This window comes from Nannospalax galili, unplaced genomic scaffold (genome assembly GCF_000622305.1).
Source record: "Nannospalax galili isolate Female #2095 unplaced genomic scaffold, S.galili_v1.0 scaffold205, whole genome shotgun sequence".
In the NCBI taxonomy this organism is placed as follows: domain Eukaryota; kingdom Metazoa; phylum Chordata; class Mammalia; order Rodentia; family Spalacidae; genus Nannospalax; species Nannospalax galili.
The window spans coordinates 1487107-1509991 of NW_008353921.1; the positions used below are offsets into that span (position 1 = coordinate 1487107).

Sequence of the window (22885 nt, forward strand, 5' to 3'; positions counted from 1 at the left end):
CATCAATAAAAATCATTTGAAATACCTTGTGTGGTCTGAGATTCTCTAGACCCTACATAACACACGCAGATTTTAAAATCATCTTCATTTTTCAGATAAATATGCTAAGATACAGAACATAAATAACTTGCCCAAGGTCATGTGGTCAATATTTAAGAGAACCAGGATACCCAGGTTCTGCCCTAGGATTTGTAGGGGCTTGTTACTATTTATTCATTTGTTTGTTTATTTATTGTGTGTGTGTTTCTATGTATATGGGTGTTTACATACCATGGTGCATGTATTGAGGTCAGAGGACCACTTGCAGGAGTTGGTTCTCTCCTTCCATCATGTGGGTCTCTGGGGATGGAACTCAGCTAAGTCAGGCTTGGTAGCAGGTACCCACTGAGCAATCGCACCAGCCTAAAATTTGTTGTTTTAACAGATAGAACAAACTGCCCATTTTCTAAGCCCTTTATCAGACACAAAACAAGGTGGGAAGATAAGAGCTAAGAAGATAAAGTTCTTTATTCAACAAACAATTAACTAAAGACTCATTCTGCTTTTTCTTAGAACAGTGGGTCAAAACAAATCACTGGCTCTACCTTGGAGGAGCACAAGAGACTCGGGTGAAACAGAATCAAACTCAATGGGGTGAAGATAACATCGTACAAACTGAGCAGTGGCACGCCAGGGTTCAAAATGAGTCAAAGAGAAATGTGAGAAATAGAAAAACAACAGTCTGAGGATGTCCAAGTCCTGGTCACTAATTTACATAGCAAAAGAGACTCTTCCAATGTGATGAAGATAAGGATCCTGAGCGAAATTAGTACACCAGCTTATGTGGATGGGCTCAACATAACCACCACAGACATTTTAAGTGAAGAGGGGAACAAGAGACCTGGAAAGAGATTAAAAGATGCTTCTCTGTGGCTTTACAGATGGAGAAAGGGACCTTAGGCTGGGAAAACTTGGTAACTGCTAAAAACTAGAGAAGGCCAGAGACTAAATACTCCCTTGAGTTAAATGAACACCATCAAGTAGAATCATTACAGACTTCTGACGTGGGTACTATACGATAAATCTATGTACTTTGAGACTGCAAATTCCATGGCAATTCTTATACCAGAGATAAGTTCTAAAGCAAGACAAGATATTGAAATCAGATGGAAGAGTTTGACTAAGACTTCACAAAATCCAACCATGAGGTGCATTTTTAAAAGCAGAGATTTTAATAGTCACCAGGGTGATGTGAAACTGAGCTAAGACCAAGCCACTCAAGAATTGCAGAACCTCCTAAAAGTCAAGTGAGAAGGAGAGGCAGCCAAAAGATACTCAGAGAGGTCAATGGGAACAAACATCAGTCTTCATCACGCTGAGGCTCTGTAAGCACTAATGTGACACAAATACATGGTCATTTGGGACAACTCCTCTGAGTGTAGGAGTCAAGAACAGGTCCGAAGGAAAGAGATTAGAGTTAACAGATAAATAAGGATGTTAGCATCAGTTACCGAGGGAGATACAATGGAAAGGTCTGATGAACGTTATGGCTAGACAGGCTGAGTGAGAAGAAAAAGTCACAAGTTCAGGAGACTGAAACAGAGACAAGAAGTGGTCGTTGATTGTCTAGGAAGAACAAAGTCGAGGCGACCAATACAAGGCTAGCTTCAAGAGTCCTGGACATTTGAAGTTTTAATTGACTCTACAATGCTTGTGTGGTTCATATTAGTTGGTATGTAACCTAGAGTCCCTATTCAGCATCCCAGTGTGCTATAATGACTCCTCCATGCTATGCCCAAGACCATGAATGTCATCTCTTGGCACTTCAAAGGGCAGTGTGGAGTATTAAAGTGGAAGATCACTGGGTCAGAGAGAGGCTGGCTTACTACTACTATCCCTTAATTGTGTGACTTTAGGCAAATTACAGGGCACTTGTGAGCCTCAGTTTCTTCATCTGCAAAAGTGGGCAATAGAGCTATCTCATTTGGTCCTTCTGAAGGCCAAATATAAGAATCAGAAACATGACTAGGCTGATAACCCAGGAGCCTGCAATGGTCTTTCTTTCCATTCCAGAGCCCTTACCAATAATGGGCCCTCCAGCCCCACTTCTCACGCCTCCTGTGGTCTTCCCACTGAGCATCTGGACACTCAGGGCATTTTGGACTCACATACCACAAGTGATAGAATCAACTTCAGCTCCATGTTTGAAGAAATCATTTATCACCCACCAAGATCAGCAACTTACAGCCAACAAGCACTGGGAGAAAAACTGGCTGTGTCACACCAGAATAAGTCTGAGATAAAGCAAGAGTCAAAGGAAAAGGAGGAGTTGTGAGCAAGAGGAACAACAGGAAGTTCAGGGAAACTGGGGACTTGTCCCTGGGGACTGGCGACTTCATCAGTTGCTATGCTACCAGACACAGGAAGAAAGACTCCCACAGAGGGGTTGCTGGGGCTTTGGAGATATTGTTAGTTTGCAAATTTCTCTTCTTGGGGGGGGCTGGGGCTTTGGAGATATTGTTACTTTGCAAATTTCTCTTCTCAGTCCATCCCTTTGTGCAAAGGGGAGATACATAATGAGTCTCTAAGCTGCTGAAATGGCTAGAAGTGACTAAAAATGTAGATTCCTCTGAAGTGTCAGGAAGGAGTGTCCAGATGGCTTATGAGGCTTATCCACATAGCCTTCTCAGTTTGTGTGGAGAGTTTAAGAGATGATTGCCCTCTTTATGTAAAGAAACTGAAAAATTAGCTTCATCCAAATCTCCTCTCATTCCCCTAGGGCTGTCTATGCTTTGCCATGTTCAGCCAAAGAGAAGAGCCAGCAGAGCCTGAATAAGGCTTTGAAACAAAGCCTTGGCAGAGGCTTTGAAACAAAGGAATTCTGAAAAGTCCTGCAAGGTTCCATAGACTGCGATCCCATCCCCCATGATTCTGACTTGAACAAAGGGACATGGACCCTCAGGATAGAAACAATGGCTTTCGCCGGCATCTTCTACAGGCTCTTGTCACGACTTACTCCTGTAGCCAGAAACAACATAAGAAAATAAGGCAGAAAAGGCAAACTTTGTGTTTCCAACACAGTATTCATATACTTCCTGCATGAGTACAAAGAACTTAAATATTGGCTTCAAATGCATTATACAAAACAACTAAAATTTTAATTATTTATTTTTTAATTTTAAGTGTATGTGTGGATTGCCTGCATGTAGGTAACTGTACCCACGTCGTGCAGTGCCCACAGAGATCACAAGAAGTCACTGGATCCCCTGGAACTGGAGTTATAGATGGTTCTTTGCCACCATGTGGTGCTGGGAATCAAACATGGGTCCTCTGCAAGAGCAGCCAGTGCTCTTAACTGATGAGCTATCTCTCCAGCTCCCAAAACAACTAAATTTTTAGCTGAAACAATTTTGTAGAAGAAATTATTCTTGATGATATGGGGAAATTATTTTTAAAATTTTTACATCCATAAAATGTTTCAATGAAATTGCAACTTTATGCAACTACTTTTTAGGACTATGAACAGATAATATACTTCCAAATTCATTTGAGAATCAGGACCTTACAAAGATATTACACATAAAGTAACTTTGAGGCCAAACTCCCATAAATACAGAGATAAAACCCTATATGATAGTATAACAATCCAAAGTCATTAAGTTGACTTTATTTTAGGACTACAAGATGGGCCTTTGATCAGAAAATCCATTAGATAAAAATGCAATCATTTCAAAAGATGCCAAGGAAACATCTGATGAAGTCAACATCCACCCATGCATGATAAAACTCTTAGCAGATTAGGAATAAAAGGAAAGTCCTTTAATCTGGTGTATTGGGTACTTTTCTGTTGTTGTGATTAAAAAAAAAAAATCCTGACCAAGGCAACTTATTTCGTTGTACAGTTCCAGAGGGAGTATTCATAATAGTGGGGGAGGTGCAGCATCCAGTGACCAGAGCAAGAAGCTTAAAGCTTCTACAGCAAACAGGAAGCACAGAGAACAAAACTAGAAGTAGGCCCAGGATATCAAAGCCCACCCCCAGTGACATTCTTCCTCCAGCAGGGTCATATCTCCAAATCACCACAAACAGTGCCACCAACTGGGAAGCAAATGTTCACGTATGTATGTGAGTCTATGTGGGACAGTTCACATTCAAACCACCACATGTAGTAAACGCCACATAAAACACCAATCTAAGATTATGATTGACAGCTTAAATTAATTAAGATTATATTGAAAGCTTCCACATCACCTTCCCAATTCTACCAGATGTCCTAGCCAGTGCAATAAAACCAAAAAAAAGGCATGAAAGGTATAAAGATTGGAAAGAATGCAAGATAACTTTCATTATTCATAGATCACATGATATGTAGAAAATCCTTGCCCCCTACAAACTTCAAAAGATGATAAAAATAAACAAGTTTAGCAAAATTCTATATACTAATATTTGTCAAATATAAACTATGAAACTCAAAAGATGTCCTTTACTGAATGAATGCTAATAGACACAATAATAATGTTCTTTAATTATGCTACATTGCAATAATAAAAACTAAATGATTACAAAAGTCTCAACAAATATCTAGGAATGTGCATATGTATATGTATGTATGTTTATGCATAGATATAATTATATCTATTTTCTAAACTTTTAAAACTATAAACATCACTGAAATATGTTTTAATGTTTAAATAAGGAAAGAAATATTCCATGTTTATGAATCAGAAGCATCGATATTATAAAGTTGTAGATTACTTTGAGTTGAACTACATGTGATCCTAATCCAATGTCTGGCAGGCTTCCTGGAAAATTTGATAAATGAGTTCTGAAATTTACATAAAAATGGAAAAGGTCAGAAACACTCTAAATAATATTGAAAAGGAAAGAGAAAGTTAGAGGGCTTATATTTTAGGATAGATATCAAGATCTATCATTAAGTTCTAGTAATTAAGAAAGTATGATTCTGACCAGGAGAAAAGACAACCATCTTATTCTGGTGTGAACCGTATGAGCTACAATACCAACCTACTCAGCAAAATGTGCCCACCTGTGAAATAGTGGCACAACTGTTATGGGGGTAACCAATCACTCTTTGACTTCATTTGAAGTCCATTCCACCAGATGGATTTCATGGCTTGTACTTAATGTAAAGTCAGTCAAAAACCCATAGCTGAGGAGGACTTGGGCCTAGGGGTAGACCTACTATCATTGTTTGACTAAACTGTCATGGTCATGGTGTCAAGCTGCCTCAAGATATTTATATTTATACCCATAGACAAAGGTGACTCCCAGCTTTAATCAAAGAAGCTGTTTTTTGCAATAAGCAATGGTAAATGCTGAGACTCATGGCTGCTCAGTGTGCTGGGAATAAGTGAAAGGTGAGCGCTCAGCCTTGAGCAGGACATTTATACCATCCCCCTCTAAGGCTTGGGGATTAGTACAAGAGAGAGGGTAGAAAGAATATAAGAGCTGGAGACAGGGACAAGGGCTGTGAAATGCTGTATTCTGGGCATGGCACAGCCAACACAATCATGACCTCACAGCATCTATAGATGGCTACAGGAAGCCTACACAAGACTGGGCCTGTTAGTCAATCATGGACTTGGTAGGGATTCAATGGATTCTAGCCCTTCCTCCCAAACTATTGGATATTTATGGAGTCTGGAGAACTAGAAGTCATTGGCTTCAACTTGAGGCTCACTGAGGAGCCCACCAACTCCAGTGGATAGTTCCAAACCCATGTCACATAGATGGTCCTGGTTAAACTCAGTGGGTCTAAGAAAAACCAGGAATGTGTGAAGTGGACTTGAGAGTGTGTAGACAGGACAGAGACTGGAGAAGACAGAGGTTGGTTACAGCAATCAGAATGTACTTTATACATGTATGAAATTGCCAAAAGAACAAATTAAATAAAGGTTATAATAAAAAAAAAATAGATCTAGGAAGAGAACAGAATCCAGAAACAAATCTGTTTGTGCATAGTTCCTGAATTCATGATACAGTTGACCCTGCTTTGTAGTAGGAAGAGAGGGATTCTCAGCAGTAGAGGTATAATCCATTATGTATCTATCTGCATGGAACAAACCTGAAAGCCGAGTTCTCCCTCATACCATATACAAAGTCAAGTCCAGTGTGTTTTAGATCTAAATATCAAAAATAAACAGTAAAGGTTTTATAAAATAGGGCCTTGCTGACTTTGTGGCAAGAAATTCTTTAAAATTAGATGCAAAAACAGAAGCCATAAGGGAAAGTAAACTGGCAACAGTGGTCTTCCTCCTAATCTTTAAAACCACATCTCCTTCCTTCTCCACCTCCCCACCCAATCCTCTGCTCATGGTGGTAAGCAACCACATTTTTATGGGATTTTAGGCCCATTCCATAAGAGGGAACTCATGCCTGATATTTACTGTAAAGCCAGTTTAAAACTCATGGCTTTTTGGGAAGCACCAATCTCTTTACCATTTCTAAAACTTTGCTATCTCAAGAAACATATATAACATTTTAGGGCTAATTTTTTTTTTTGCGTAGCATAACACCCAGAAGATTAATCCAGGTATGCATCGATAAATCATTCCTTTTTCCTACAGGGTGGATTTCTATGCTGTGTATACAAAGTTTAACTCTCCACCTGTTGAAGGTCACCTGGCCCATTCCTAGTCTTTGGCTATGATGAATGAAACTGTTATGAATAATTATGTACAGGTTTTTCTGCGAACTTCAGTTTTCATCCCTCTAGAATACATACTTAGGAGCTCAATTTCTGGTTCATATGGAATTTGGAAATGCCAAGCTTCTTTCCAGAGCAGGTAAAACATTACATATTCTCACCAATGATGTGGAAATGACCTAGTTTCTTGCCAAATCTGGTGTTGTCACTGTATATTTTATTCTTTGATAATTTCATACATGTTATATATCTTAATCATATTTACTCTATTACCTTCTGATAGCTCCCTTCCATACCCACTGAACCCCTTCTCCCCAACAAGCCCCCCACAAATTTCATGCTTTGTTTTGTTTTTCTTTGTTTTTTTGTTTTGTTTTGTTTCATTTTGAGACAGTGTTTCCCTATAGCCGAAGGTAGCCTAGAACTCACTATGTAGACAAGGCTGACTTCATAGAGCTCTGCCTCCCAAATGTTCCAATGCTGGGATTAGAGCTTGAGCCACCATGCCCAGTGTTTGTTTTTTGTTGTTGTTGTTTTTGTTTTTGTTTTTTTTTAGCATTCTAGTAAGTGTGTAACGATAACTGATTGTCATTTCACTACCCTAACAGCTAACCATTGAATAATATTTTAAGAGTTTGTTTTCCATCTATACATCCTCTTCACTGAAATGTTTGCTGATATATTTTATCCATTTTCTTATTGTTCTTTTGGCTGTTGAGTATTGATAATGCTTTACATATCCCAAATAGTCCTCATCTGCTGTAAGGGGCATCGGCAATGCACTCTTCCTTTCATGTGTTATCGTTTTAATCTCCTTACATGAGTTTCCACAGAGTTAAAAAGCTTTAATTTTTGTTAAGGTTAAATATATCAATTTTTCTACTTATGAGGCATGCCTTTGATGTCAAGTCTATATTATTATTATTAATTACTAATTATTTTTACTTTTTGCTACACCCAAATTCAGGGACACTCACTAACCAGTTCACATTCCTGACAAAACCGTGTAAAAACACCCAGTACCTAAGTACACTTGGTTCTACTTCCAACCCTAGAGAGTTCCTCAATAACACAGAAATACTGAAGAAAAAAAAATGCCTGAATTGTTTTGAAACTGTCAATGGCACTGTTTATTTATTCTTTACAAGTATAATACTTTTTTAAAATTATGCTTCAATCAGGATGATGGATAGTTGTTTAAAGTAGAAAAATTCGAAGAATATACTCAAAACTACTAAAAAAGATTATGACAGTACAATTCTGAGCAGCACGGAACCTGGGAGGCACAGAGTCAACACAGCACTGTTGTGTAGTGTCCCTTATTGAACCTGACTGGGAAGAAAATAAGAGTGCACCCCAAGTTCATGAGGGATTCAGCACTGGAGAGCTGTCAATCTGGAGAGCATAAGATATCCTTCAATAGTTATTTAATGTATGTCTTTCACTACGACAAAGCTGTTGAGAGCTAAAATTCAGAATCTCTTGTGCAGGAAAATCCTGAACAATACATGTATAGGACAAGGCCATGACTTTGTGTAAGATACAAAGACTAACTGTAGTGGCTGTCGATGAATGACTCTTCTTGATGTCCACATCATTGTCTAACTCTGTCCCTCTGAGACCAGGCTGAACCTAATGACTGGACTGGAATTCAAGTATAGTGAAGATGCTGTATGGTGACTTCCGAAATGAGGTCACAAAAAGCTACCATCATTTAAAAAATATTTTATTTATTATTTTTATTTTATGTCTGTGAGTGCATTGCTTGCACGTGTGTAAGCATATCCATCCTGCGCAATGCCAAGGAGATCAGAAGAGGGCGTCAAATCCCCTGGATCTGGAGTCAGGACAGTTATTAGCCACCATGTGGGTGCTGGGATTTGAAATTGGGTTCTCTGCAAGAGCAGCCAGTGCTCTTAATGGCTGAGCCATCCCTCCAGCCCCCAAAGCTGCCATCGTATTGGTCTGCCTTTCTCTCCTTCTCCATTTTTTGCCGTGTTTGCCTCCCATTCCTCTTTTTCCTGCCTTTCTTGTCCTTCCCTCTTCCTATCTCTTCTTCCTCTTTCTTCCCCTTCCCTCCCCTCTTCCTCCCCCTTCTCCCTCCTTCCTCCCCTTCCCTCCCCTCTTCCCACACCTTCTTTCCTGTCCTCCCTTCTTTTACTCTCATTTTACTTCTCTTTTTACCTCCCCATCCTGTGTTTTCTTTCTATCTCTACAACTCCTCCCTGTTCTCCTTTCTCTGTCACATTATACATGGTTTGATAAAGGGGAACACATAGTAAAAAAATATGACATTTAGCCAACATGAGTGATCTTTAAAGTGACTCTATGAGTAAGCAGGGTTCAACCCACTTCCAGTTGAGCTGTGGAATGACTACAGCCTAGGCAGATTCCTGGGATAAGCCTTCGGAAGTGCTTTCCAGAACCACCAAGCATGCTGCACCAGTATCTGCAACCCATTTATGTGAGATAATATGCTTTCATTGTTTCAAGGTGTAGATGACCAGCACATCACGTATACTCCATAGATATATTCCACATACGGTGGTTTAAATGAGAAATGTCCCCATAGGCTCACATTTGAACACTGATCCCCAATTGGTGGCATTGTTATGGGAGGTTATGGAACCTTTAGGAGATGGAGCTTTGTCACCCCATTTTCAGATGGCTTTCTCTGCTTCACGTTTGCAGTTGACAATGTGATCGCTAAGCTTCCTACATGGCCAGCCACCATGCCTCCCAGCCATCATGGAGTCTCCCTCCGGAACTGGGACCTAAAATAAACTCTTCCTTCTAGAAGTTGCTTTTGGTCATGGTGTTTATCACAGCAACAGAAAAGTAACTGATACACTATAATAATTTGGCAGCATCTCTCCAAACTTTTTATAATGAAAAGGAAAGTCTTGGTTGGAAGTAAATACGATACCCCCAAAAAGAAGAAAAAAAAAAAGCACAACACACACACACACACACACACACACACACACACACACACAGAGCTTAACACTTCTTTTAAGATCAGTTTCAGAATCCCTTCTGAAGATGAAACTCACAAACTGACAAAGCCTGGAAAAGACAAAAGATGAATCTGTGTGAGATAAAAATAAACAAGGCCGCTACTCTTATTAAAGAACATCCTCCAAGGACACATTGTGATGCACTTAAAGATGTGCTTCACCACTTGATACACCCAATGCTGCCTTTTGCCCTTGTTAGCAGATGTGGGCATTAACATCCGGCTGCTTTTAAATTTCTTCTCTATATTCTGGGATACCTATGAAGACGCCTATTTGCAAATTACTTGAAAGGAAGATAACTAGTAAATTGTCAACAAAATACAGGCAGATGTTTGTGATAGATGAAACCTGTGATGGTAAATCTTCATCGTCAACTTAATTGTAGTGAGAGCTACCTAGGAGGTTCATAAGGCACAATTCTAGGTGGGTTCACAAGGACATTTCCAGGAAGGATTGTGATAATACAAATCATAGGCTAAGTCCTCGGATTATAAATAAAAGAGGGAGAAGGGAAGGAGTCACTTATGCTGGTTGAGAATGTTGATACTCATTCATTTGTTCATTCATTCATTCATTCATTCATTCATTTTATGTGTCTATCTGTGTGCTTCCTGGCTTCCACAAAGTGAAGCTGTTTTTACCATAGTCTCCCTGCCACGATGGTCTAAATTCCCTGAAACTCAGAGGAAATTCTTTCTCATTTTAAGTTGTTTCTGTCACATTGTATGTCACAGAAATGGGAACATAACACTAAACCATTTTTAAAAGGGGCCAGGTGAAAGTTAGGCATGGATATTGAATTCAAAGTTTCCAGAGGGTAAAGCACAGCAGTTGATAGTTAGTCCTAAAATCTGCCTCTTTACTTCCAATGGAATAACAAAAAATGGAGAAAAATTTAACTTCGTGGTCATGCACACATCAAAAGCAGAAGTGAATGTGGAAGTGGCCTGTTTCAAAGATATACCATAGCTTCCTGAATGGGTACAATGATGGGCTCAGCAAAATAGCTATCATCCTTCATTGAAGACAAAACACACGTAATACTAAAGGCTTTTTTTTTTTAATCTTGCCAAAAGCCTCATCTAGATCTTAATCAGTAAAGCAATCTGATTAAAGTCAAATACACCAAAGGCCACACAGGTTCAACGTAATGGTTTTCCCAAAGTATTAACAATTTTTTAAAGAGTCAAACTCTAATGGTATCATTCCTGCAGAGCTCCTCTAGCTGGAGGACTTCATGGCCTCTCCAAATTGCTCCCATGAATTTCACCTGCTACCTTTGATTCTCCTAAAGGAGAGAAAATGTAACTTAAGGGTATAGGCTCCTAGCTGGAAACACCAGTGAGATTTCCTGACAACTAGGGTGTTCTCAGTATTGACCCCCCTTCTTCCTAGAAAGGTAATGTGGGAATATTTTGAGTTCTCATGATCAATTCAAAAGTTAAGTAACCATCTCCCTGACACATAAGAAGTATAAACTGAGCTTCTCTGAGAAATGCAAGACTCATCATTGAAACCACAAGGCTTGATCTTGACAGGAACTCTAAGGATAGTCAACTGTTCTCATACCTAAATGGCAAGCAGTCAGGTCCCTCCCAGTCCACCCCCCTACAGTAGGCTGAGCAGTGCTTTTATTAAAGGTCTCTGTATTAAGAAATCCTACCATTTACACAATATATTTTGTGGTTGTGCCAGTGGGTCCCAAACATGGCTGCATATTAGGATCATGCAGAGAGGTTTTATAGATCCTTATGCTTGGGTCTTAACTTTTACCAAATCATTCAGCAGCTCTGGGGTGAGACCTGGGTATTAGCAGTGGCTTAGACTCCCCAAGGTGTTTCCAAAGTACAGCCAACTGTGAGAACAACTAGGCTTCCATATTCCTTTCCTCATTCAAATTCTTCCTGAACACTGATCACATACCTCTGGAGAGGCCCCAGCTACTCTGTTCTGTGGTTAGTAATGTTATCTGCATCTCTGTATCTCTAATCCCAGCATCAGATCTGGCAGTGCGTACACACATGAATGAACAAGAGAAATGAGTGGTCTTCCTCTTCTCTCTGTCTCCATCTAATAGATAGATAGGCCTGCATAGATTAACCCAACAATCAACCTATAGTTATGGAGTAATAATACCCAAAAAGCTACACAGTAAAGGAGAGCAAGAGAAAAAAAATCCAATCTCCCAGTGTTTTCTTTGCAAGTAAATTGAAGAGCAGGAATCAAGACAGTTACAATGGGCCAGCACATCCCTCCTTACTCTACCCGCCCGCCAATAACAACCCTAGTGTATTGAGATGCCTCACACATTTACACTGAATCAGATTTCAAATATACAGGATCATATACATCAACTCATACCTGAAACACACATGATCCGGATACCCTGATAAAACAATCCATCCTTCAAAGTCCTGTCAAAATCCTTGGGCTCACAAGCCTCTTGGACAAGTTCTAAAGCATGGTACGTGACATTCGGTAAGGTACATACCAACAAGCATGTATTCAACCACCATTTCAATAGATGAAGATGTATTTGAGCCCCTAATGGAAAAGGACCAGGTTTCCTTCCCCTATAGCAATATGACTATAATGATAAAAAGTTCTACCTCAAAGATCAAGAGGCAAAGTCTGCCTTTTTAAAGCAAAAGCATTAAATAACTGAGAGAACAGGAAGGGGGAAAACTGGAATCAGGAGGCACAGAACAAACAAAGTGTAGAACACTCTTACAGAGGCTTTCGTAGCCCACACCGCCCCATTCCATTCTGTGGGGTGCCATCATTCATGTCTGTGACTTTCTCCCTGACAACAGAGTCACTATGGCATGGGGACCATGGTCAATCATGCCTGTGCCCCTCACTGAGCCAAGCACTGTATCTTCTACAGGAATTTTGACTAGGAACCCATTTTCTTTTATGGTGTTTCTAGCACCCTTTTAGGGTTAAGAAAATAAAGACAACCGATAAAGGAGTGAGCCCACAAAACAATTCAGGCCATTGTTAAAAATATAAAATTGATGGCCTCAGGAGCTATCCCACATAAAGGAGGCGGCATGTCCCTCTCTCTTCATCTTCTCTGGCATTCGTAACAAAGCCCAAGATCCTGGTTTCTTTTCCACCTGTGTGGCCACTGGGCAAAAGATTGTGCCAGGGATGTCAGTCACAAGTAATTTGAGAGTTTCCTTGACAGAGTGATTGACCCTTTCCATCCTAGCATTTGTGGTGTGTGGCCACTGGGCAAAAGATTGTGCCAGGGATGTCAGTCACAAGTAATTGAGAGTTTCCTTGACAGAGTGATTGACCCTTTCCATCCTAGCATTTGTGGCTTTACAAAGAATACTCTGACAAAAACAAAACACAAACCTCATTTAATGTGACCATCAACTTGAGAAGCTCATAGAAATCACCGTCCCTTCTAACCTCAGCTCTGTGTGCAGCAGTTCTGGGGACCCATCATGACAGTGGTCCCCTCATGTTCCCCCAACCAGCCCTGCCTCTGCTGAGAAACCAAGTGCCTTGGAGACCCTTTCCCTTCCCCCCAGGCCATGAGATAAGAAAGAACCTGACACAGCTCAGGAAATAGGCATGGAACATCGCCACTATACAGAAGATATTTTCTCAGTTTAAAAAAAAAATGTTCTCACTTAAGAATGCTAATGGACCATGCACAGATATAAAATCCCTGACCTACTTTGAAGTTGAACTTATTAAACAAGCCAACCTTGTTACTCAGAAGAGACTGTAAAACAGAAGAACGAAGCCCAAATGGAGCCCCTCCCATCCTTCTTTAACAGGAGCAGCCAAGAAAAGCACAAAGCAGTGTTGGAGGCCAGGGAACAGGAGAGAGAGAGAGAGACAGAGAGAGAGAGAGAGAGAGAGAGAGAGACAGAGAGACAGAGAGACAGAGAGACAGAGACGGAGAGAGAGTGGGCAGGCAGAGGGCAAAGTAAGGTTTTCTCCTTAATCATTTTGCACCTTACTTTTTGAGACAAGGTCTCCCACTGAACCTGGAGTTCACAGATTTGGCTAGACTAGCTGGCCAGCGAGCACCAAGGATACCTGTGTCTCCACTTTCCCAGTGCTAGGATTACACACACACACACACACACACACACACACACACACACATCACTGTGCCAGGCTCTTTTATGTGGGTCCTGTGGGTCAAACTCAGATCTTCATACGTGAGCAGTAGACACTTTACCAGTTGAGCCACTTCCCCAGTCCAAGAGCCAGGACTATTACCCAGCTTTCTTACAGGCCTACCTGTGTGATCTGAAAGTCCTTGTTCCTCCCTGAACATCAGAACCTTATCCAGAGACCAGACAAGGTAGCCATCAAGGCCATTTCTCTCTCTCTCTCTCTCTCTCTCTCTCTCTCTCTCTCTCTCTTTCTGGGTGATTCTGTTTTATTTTGGACAAATGCAATATTAAAATGAAAATGAAAACAAAAACAAAAAGAATCCATCCATTATCAAGGGTATATTACACCAGACACTGTAAGACAGGTGAGGCACTAAGAAGAACGCTCTGCCTTGGGGGAGTTGTGTCTGGCAGAGTCAGGGGGCGGTCCATAGTGATGAATGGATTTATTTCCTAACAGCAATTTGAAAGCCGCCACAAGGCTACAGCAGACATAACACAACTTGCGTCTGCAGCAAGAATTCCCTCTGGCTCTCCACCTGACAACTTTGGTTTAGTTGAATGAATCTTTCAGTGCATTTTAAACCGCTGCATAGCCACGAGTGGCCGTCTGCAAGTTATAATCAGATTTATCACACTGGGGAAGAAGAGAGTGGTAATACATTTCCATGGGGTTTTAGGGCAATAACGTGAGTCATTCCTGCTCTTTCCAGAGAAAATCCTGCAGCTACAAGGTACATTATCCAAATCAGAGCTGGAGAGAGGCAGAGAAGGTGAGTGGTGGAACAGTGGGTGTTGATAACCCACACAATGTGGGGTTAGTCAGTATTGATGGGTGCTGTGGGATATTTAATGATATTACTCCAAACTTGTCATGGTGCTATGTGATTGGAAGACCCCCATTTTGGTCCAGATTTCAGGCTCACAGAATCTTTCCTTTGTTGAGTGTTTAGATTCCACACATCTTCTAGAGCCCAAATTACCAAAGCCAGTGGGAGGATCTTCTACAAAAGGAACAAGTAAGTAACCCTGGGCTTTAGAAAGACAACTGCAGCTTCTCCCAGGGCAGCTGTTGGTGGATTTGGGGCTTGAAGTTGTACATCAAAGAACATAGTACGGAGTGCTTGCCTGGCATACAAAAATCCCTGGTTTCAGTGCCCAGCACTGCATAAAACCTGGCTGTGGTGGGACACACCTGAAACTCCAGTGCTTTGGAGACAAAGGCAGGAGGATCAGAAGTTCAAGGTCACCATCAACTATATAATGAGTTTGAGGTAAGTCTGGGATACACATTTATTTCAAAAAAGAAAAAGAAAGAAAAGAAGGAACATGGCAGAGGAAGGCCTGGGGTATCCCGCAAAGACTAGATGCCCTGACACCAGTAAGGGTAGTTTTAGTGTTCCAGATAAAAGACCCAAGATCTTTAGCTCTACTGTCTCTGTTTCCACAGACCTTGCCTAGAGACCTAGAGCAGCCGGTGACAGGGCTCAAGAGATCTCCATACTTGGAGGTAGAGTCACCAAAGGACAATTCTTTCTTTTTCCTCGTTTTACAGATAAGGACATTGAGATTCGGAGGCCCATGGCAAAAGCCACAGGACTAATGCATGACAGAAAAGGACAGAAATGTGTGTCAGCTTGGAGCACTCACTGTTATCCCTGATCCTAACCCTTCTGAGTTCCATCCTCTCCCTCTCATTTGCGCATTTACATAGATGTAAGTCTTCTACACCAGTCAATCACGATGGGCACTCACCAACCACAGTCCCCTCACTCACTGCCATCAGCGGGAGTCTTGCTGAACTTTAAACACAGCATGCTTTGCTCTCTACTGCTGGTGCTCTTACAGTGTGCTTGCTCTGACAGCTACTCTTTGAACTGCTCTGAGAATCTTTAAGTCACTGGACCGCAACAGCATGAGCCTCGTCTTCTCATCATGGAATTCTCAATAGCATCTCAAGGAAATCAACAAAAATAGTGAAGCACAAGCCAAAGTTCGAAGGAAGGTGGCCCATACCTGTTGAAGGAGTTTTAAGAGGCTGGTGTGAGAGCCTATTTGTCTAAAGAATGATGAGCACAGTCCCTGTTCAGCACCTCATGGGTACTCTCCTGACATATTACCCAGTTTGGAGAGCCTGAGTCAATAAAGGCTGCCACATGCTCTGTAATTGGTAGGATAAAGACCTATAGCTCTACAAAGTCGAAAGCAATGCCCTATTCCTAATCAACCAATATGAGAAACAGAAGCCAGGTCTAGCTGTCCTTAGAGAGATAGAGGCAGCGATGTGGATAGGTCACAGGTTCTGGATTCCAAGGTCACGCCTACCACAGCTCACAATTTTAGGAGCATCCACAGGAATACAACCCTTCTCAGAATTCTCCTGGTTTAGCAGCCCCTCAAAGTTATTCTAGGGAGCGCTGCCCTAGAGTCAGACATAGATATGGTGACTGGCTTACCGTTCGCACCAAGAGGGGCTCTGACTTATCTAGCAGCAAGTCCACCCTTCCTACTCTTATCATTTTATGAAAGACATGGGACCCAGTGCTGCTCAATGATGGTCAGAAATACTTTGGTCACTCAGTAGCACACAAGACTGAGGTCCATTGAAATGGTTTAGTAGGTGACAAGTGTCTTAGGCCAAGCTTGGAACTCACATGGTAGGAGAAGGCTGACTCCTGGGTTTGTGTGCTAACCTCCACATGTTCACTGTGGTAGGCATGTGCGCACACACACACATACACACAGACAATGTAAATTGATTTTGAGAGGAACAAAGGTTGAGTTTAGCACTACTGCAGCCCTGTCTGACTCTAAAGAACACAGAGGAAATAGCCATTCCCAAAATAACATAACATAACATAACATAACATAACATAACATAACATAACATAATTAACATAACATAACACATAACATAGCATTAAATAAAATAAAATAATAAAATAAAGGAAGTGGCAGAGGAAGAAGGGAGAAATAGGAAGAAAAATTGTTACCAGGACTAGGATGAATGGGATTTGAGAGAATAAAAGCAGGTGTGAACAAACCACTCTTCTATTCCCAAACTAGAAGTGGACTTGCAGTAGGCAGTGGGCCCAGCAGCAGAGAATTCTCATGGACCAGTTGATGTTCCTCCTCCTGGAACCCAGGTTTCACTAATTTCTCAAGTGGTGAATCATATAACTTCTTGGAGAAGGAAGTTAAAGACCATCTCTCCCACTCTTTCCATTTACTAGGAAGAAAGTTGAACTCAAAGAAAAAAGCTAATTACCCATGTTCTTACAATGACCAAATCCTAGAAACACCATGCCTATCACCTTTGCAAAAGCAGTGCATCCTTGAGTTAGCCCAGTATCTTGGAGCAATAACACAGTCTCCACCTTAAATTATCCAGGCTACGGAGTCTAACGTTGCTGGTAACTGGTAATTTCTTCACTGGTTCATCCCTATAAACAATTTCCTATATGAATTTACTTCCATTTGAAATATCTGGAGTTTATATTTTCCCTGCTGGGCCTTGACTAACAAATACACTAGATAGGCCCATTGGAGCAAATTTCTTTTTACATTTCAGTTGCTTTATCTATGAAATATTGCTAATATCTCAAAAATGATATTGAAGATATAATATGAAACGAACAAAAGGAAAAATTAAAATGCCACCTCAGGACCAGTCACTTTAAGAAATTGAGTTTTTATGTTGAAAAGAATCAGTTCAGAGGTCTCATTTCAAGCATTCCCTTATAAGAAAAAGGTGAATAAAACTATTAGTCAACATGGTTATTAAAAACTATCTACCACCTTGGGGCTGGAGAGATGGCTCAGCAGTTAAGAAGAGCACTGGCTGCTCTTGCAGAGGGCCCAGGTTCAATTCCCAGCACCCATGTAGCAGCTAACAATCCACTTCCAGGGGATCTGACACCCTCTTCTGACATCTGCAGGCACAGCACAACATGGGTGCACCCACCTACATGCAGGCTTTACACTCATACACATAAAATAATAATAATTTTTAAAAAATCATCTACCACATAGAATTGTTAAACAGCCTAAGAATGCAATTAAAATACATTGGTATTAAACTCGAATTATGTTTCCCCCTCAAAAATAATGTCCTAGCCCTCAGTTCCTCAGGTTATCTTACTAGGAAGAGGATTATTGCAGATACAATTAGTTAAGATGGAGCAGGGAGGGCCCTAACCTAACATGGCTGGTGTCTTTATAAAGGGAGGCAAGACAGACAGAGACTGAGGAACACTTGAGAAGGGGATGGATTTGACTGCTATGTTTACAAGTTAAAGAATGCCAGTAACCAGGGCGGGGGGGTGGGGAGGTGGCTCAGCAGTTAAGAACACTGGTTGTTCTTGCAGAAGACCTGGTTGTCCTTGGCACCTACATCTGTTATGCCTCTTGGCACACTTGTCTCTAAGAAAAGAGACCATGCTGAGTTGGACTGACATACACACTTAAGCCCTTGAGTCTGGGCTTTTCTTGGGGAAGACTTGAAGAGTCAGGGGGTTTTGGGTCAAATGAGAGCCTCTAAAGCTGACCTTAAAGACAAAAGGGGGAGGTAACAAAGAACAGGGTGGCATCTAGAGCCAAGAGTAACTCCCAGCTAACAGCCAGCAAAGAAAGGTAATTTTTGTGTTCCCACGACCAGGAACAGAATTCAGCCAGACACAGGGATGAACATGGATGCAGATTTTTCCCTGATGCTTCAAGATAAGAACTCAGCCCCGTGAACACCTGATTCTCAGCCTGTTGATATGTGAGACCCAGATCCCAGACGCACTGTTCCCAAGCTTCTGGTCCACAGAACTCTGACATAATGAATGCATACCTTTCAGTTCCAACCTTGAAGTAATTTCTTACGCGGCATGAGAAAACCAACACACCAAGGTACATGCACTGCGTAAAACTTTATGCAACTGTTAAATTATAAATATGTTGAAGACCATGAAGGAATACACAAAATACTTGGGGATGTAACACTGTCTTAAAATATGTGGAATAAAATGGTTCTGTATGCTGATGGAATCTATGCCAAAGTCCTGTACATATGTATAACAAAAGTTCAAATGAGCAGATGTGATTGTGTGACAGAATTGTTGGTTAAAGCTGTTTTTAGGGATGAGGGGGATGGCTCAGTTGGTGAAGTGTTTGCCACCCAAGCCTAAGGACCTGCATTTGGATCCCCAACATTCATGTAAAATTTGGGTGCAGCAGTGTATATATGTAACCCAAGGGTAGAAAAGGCAGACCTAGTGGATTCTGGGAGTTGATTGGCCAATCAGTCTAGCCAAATCAGTGAGTCCGAGGTTCAGTGAGAGACCCTGACTTTAAACATAATGTTGCTCTCTGTACTACACACACACACACACACACACACATACACACACACACATGCACACACACACATGCATGTACACACGCATGCATACATGCACATGAACATGTACAACACCCACACACATACACATGCACACACAAATTGTCATTAGTCTTCTACCACTTTAAGAATGCAAAAACTTATTTTTTCAAAAAAAGGATTATTTTTATTCCCAGGACAGTGGTGCTTCAAGTTTCTAATCAGAAGGACAAAAATTCTTTCTACTCAGATCTTAATTCCTAAGAAGTCAGAAGCTTGCATGCCCCGAGTCGACATGAACAGGGAAGAATTCAGGCTGCCAGCAACCCAAAGCGGCTTTCTCTCTCTGTGACTCCACCTGACACCTCCATTTGTAGCACCCAATCCCGCCCATTCTGAGGCCGAGTGTGAGTGAGACCTTCTCACCACCTTGACCTTGGCGGTGCAGTTCTAATTCTTAATGCCAATTCTGACAGCCCTGAAGAGATAAGCAAAGGTAGTCGTAACCCTTTTTTTTCAGGCTATAAAACTGAAACTCTATTGTCTTCTTTGTCACCATCCTCACAGTGTTCTATGGAGTGGCTGCACCATTATCTTAGGGCTCTGAAATGTATAGAATACGAGTACCACCCAATCTCCAATGGCTAAGGAATGAGAACAGAAATTCAACCTCCCTAGCCTCTGACTTCACAGCTCTTTGTTACCTTTAAAATATCTGGTACAGTCAACAGTATAGTGTTAATGTTACTCTTCTCCTTCTATAGGGGGGAAATGAGTCAGGAATACACTCATTGGCTGAAATTTACATAGCTGGTATGTATAAGGTTGAGTCTGCAGTTCAGGTGGCCTGAGTCCACGGTTATTATCACCTACTGTCAAACCCTCCTAACATCCACTTCTTCGTGTCTAGATAATGTGGTATTGTGCTCAAGTAGAAGCAGAGATGTGACAAGAGTTCCATTTCTCAACAAGGAGTATAATACACCTCTCATCTCCTGCACTAATGAGTCAGAGGAGACATGGGAAACACCAAGCGCAAGGACATTATGATAGAAAGAGATGCATCATTAGAAAGAGAGGCCAAAATGATACCTCCTTTCTACTCTGAAGTGGTTCCCAGTGCTCAAGTGCCAACAAGGTCTCCTTACCTGAATCCCACAGTATTAGACTGTGGGCTCTATCCAAGCTGGACATCTGCTTAGTTTTTCTTACCACCCCTTCTGGTTTGCCAGCTGAAAATCTCCCTTATTTTAAGAGAAGCAAACCTTGCTCAGAAGCCTAAAAGAGACCCCAACTGAGAATTCTGAGTGCTCAGAATCAGGCTCTGTATATTGCTCTCATGGGTTAAGGATGACAAGCGTGGCCAGGGTCTGTTCACATTCAGGCTATCCTGGGTTCTGCAGGACACTAAGGCTGAGCAATTAGGATGCCTGGATTCAGGTCCACCCCAGTTGTGGCCTTGATAAAACCTCTGACTCTTATGTTACCTATCCATTACACACAAGAACAGAGAAAGTGTTACATACGGTGATTTCCACCTTGAAGATACGATGGTCAAATCTGATGCCAACTTTCATACATTGCTGATAAGTATTGCGATAGGCCCTGTGGAAAATCATTTGGCAATATCTATCAAAGATAAAAATGTTTCCTAGACCTAGGAAATTTGGATAAGTTACACTTGCATAATGAAATGAGGTTTGGACATGTTATTCACTATTATTTCTGATAACAAAAGTCTAGATACAATACAAATGGCCATCAACAGAACCCAGCTAAACAAATGAAGGTGTATCTATACAATGGGATTCCCTATGTTATAGAAAGAATGAGAATCTCTGTGTGCCAGAAAGAGATCCAAGACACAGATGAAAAATTTAAGATTCAAAAGGGTTGTGTAACAGACTTAATTTGTGTAACAAAAGACAACAGAATAAGAATTTTTAAATTACTTTTATGTGTATGAGATAATATTGTGTGCATAAGCACACATGTACACAATGCCTGCAGAGGCCAGAAGAGGGCACTGGGTAACCTGGAACTGGAGTTATGGATGGTTGTCAGCTGTCATGTGGGTCCTCTGGAAGAATAACAAGAGGTCTTAGAATCTGCTGAGCCATGTATTCAGCCCCCAGAATAAAAATTGTTTTTCAAAAACTTATTATCATTGTCCATGTATGCTTGCACCTGTGTAAGTATGTGGGGGTATGGGTGTGTGTGATGTATGTGTGTGTGTGAGAGAGAGAGAGCGAGAGAGCGGGAGTGAGGGCGAGAGCACGAGAGAGAGAGAGAGAGAGAGAGAGAGAGAGAGAGAGAGAGAGAGAGAGAAACAGTTGTACATACCACAGCACACATGTGGAGGCCAGAGAACAATTTTTGGGAGTCACTTCGCTCCTTCCACCATGAATTCTGGGGATCAAACTCAGGTCATCAGGCTTACTCAGCAAGCACCTTTACCAGATGAGCCATCTCATGGCCCCCAAATAAGAACTTGATTAATCTATACATGAATTACTTCTGGAAAGATGCACATAAAATAATACACAGAAAATAAGACCACTAGTAATCTCCATGGAAGGGAAACATGGAATAGTATGCTTTTGGTGTGTCTTTTGATTTTGAAACTTATAAATGTATTACTTGCAAAACAAAACAAAAGAGAATAACATTATGTTTTCTAAAACTACTGCAAGCCAGAGCTTGCATAAGAATCAAGAAAATTCCGCAAGGCATGTCATAAAGATTCTGAAGACTCCGCAGTGTCCTCTATAAAGCACACAAGTTTCTCAGGGTCAGCTTCTCTTTCTTCTCTCTTCTCGGTGTACACTGTCCAACTTGCCTTCCCATCATCCCCTGCTCTTCAGGACTGCTATACCTTATATGCCACTCTTACATTGTTTTCTTTTCATCAGTGTTGAAGACATGAATATAGAGATAAAAGATCCTTAGAAGGGAATAAGCAGAAGTAGATATCAGAGCTCTAATTCCCCATGAAGCTTTTGCACATGCTCTTGCCTTCTCAAGTCCTCGATTCTCCACTAGGTCAAAAAGAGCTAAGGAATACATGGTGTCTTGAGTTCCCTGTCCCCTAGCGTGTTCTTTCTAAAGTTTTAAGAATCACATAGAATAGATTCCACCCTGTAAGAGACTTTTGATCAGCTACCAGACACACCTTTGCTTGCTTTACTCACGAGCAGGTCCATCCTAAGTGGAAGAGTGAGTGTCCAGATGGGGTGCGTCAAATCAACACACATTATTTATGCACCAGTTCTGTGAAGTACTAGAAAATGGAAGCACAACTATAAACAGGGTGTGATTCTGCATTAACAGAGTTCATATTATAGCAGGACAGATGGAAAAAATGGTGGCTTCAAACTTCTATATGCTACGACAAGTAATTCTACCCCTGACCATGACCAACTGACTGGCACTAGGCTTGACCCTCTGACAAAACAATTAATATACTACAAGAAATCTGAGGGGTTATTTTTCAGTATAAGATTTTGATCATTATGTTTATCTTGGCTCTTTGCCTGGGAGGGTTTTGTAGATCCAACTCAGGAAGTTTGTGCCAAGCACAGTATGACAGTCTTAAACTACACTGAGGAGGCAATTTAGAGTCTAAGGGAGAGCACTAAAGGTCTCCCTGCCAATGTTTAGACAATGACTGGTCTGCCGTATATAAGAAAAAACTATCAGCTCTGAAAGAGAATAG

General features: G+C 41.2%; 1 protein-coding gene across 6 annotated transcripts in view; it reads right to left on the reverse strand.

The window, feature by feature from the left end:
- The window catches only part of Ptprt (protein tyrosine phosphatase receptor type T), a 1217152-nt gene that overhangs the window by 675051 nt on the left and 519216 nt on the right, over positions 1-22885 (reverse strand). The window lies entirely within an intron of this gene.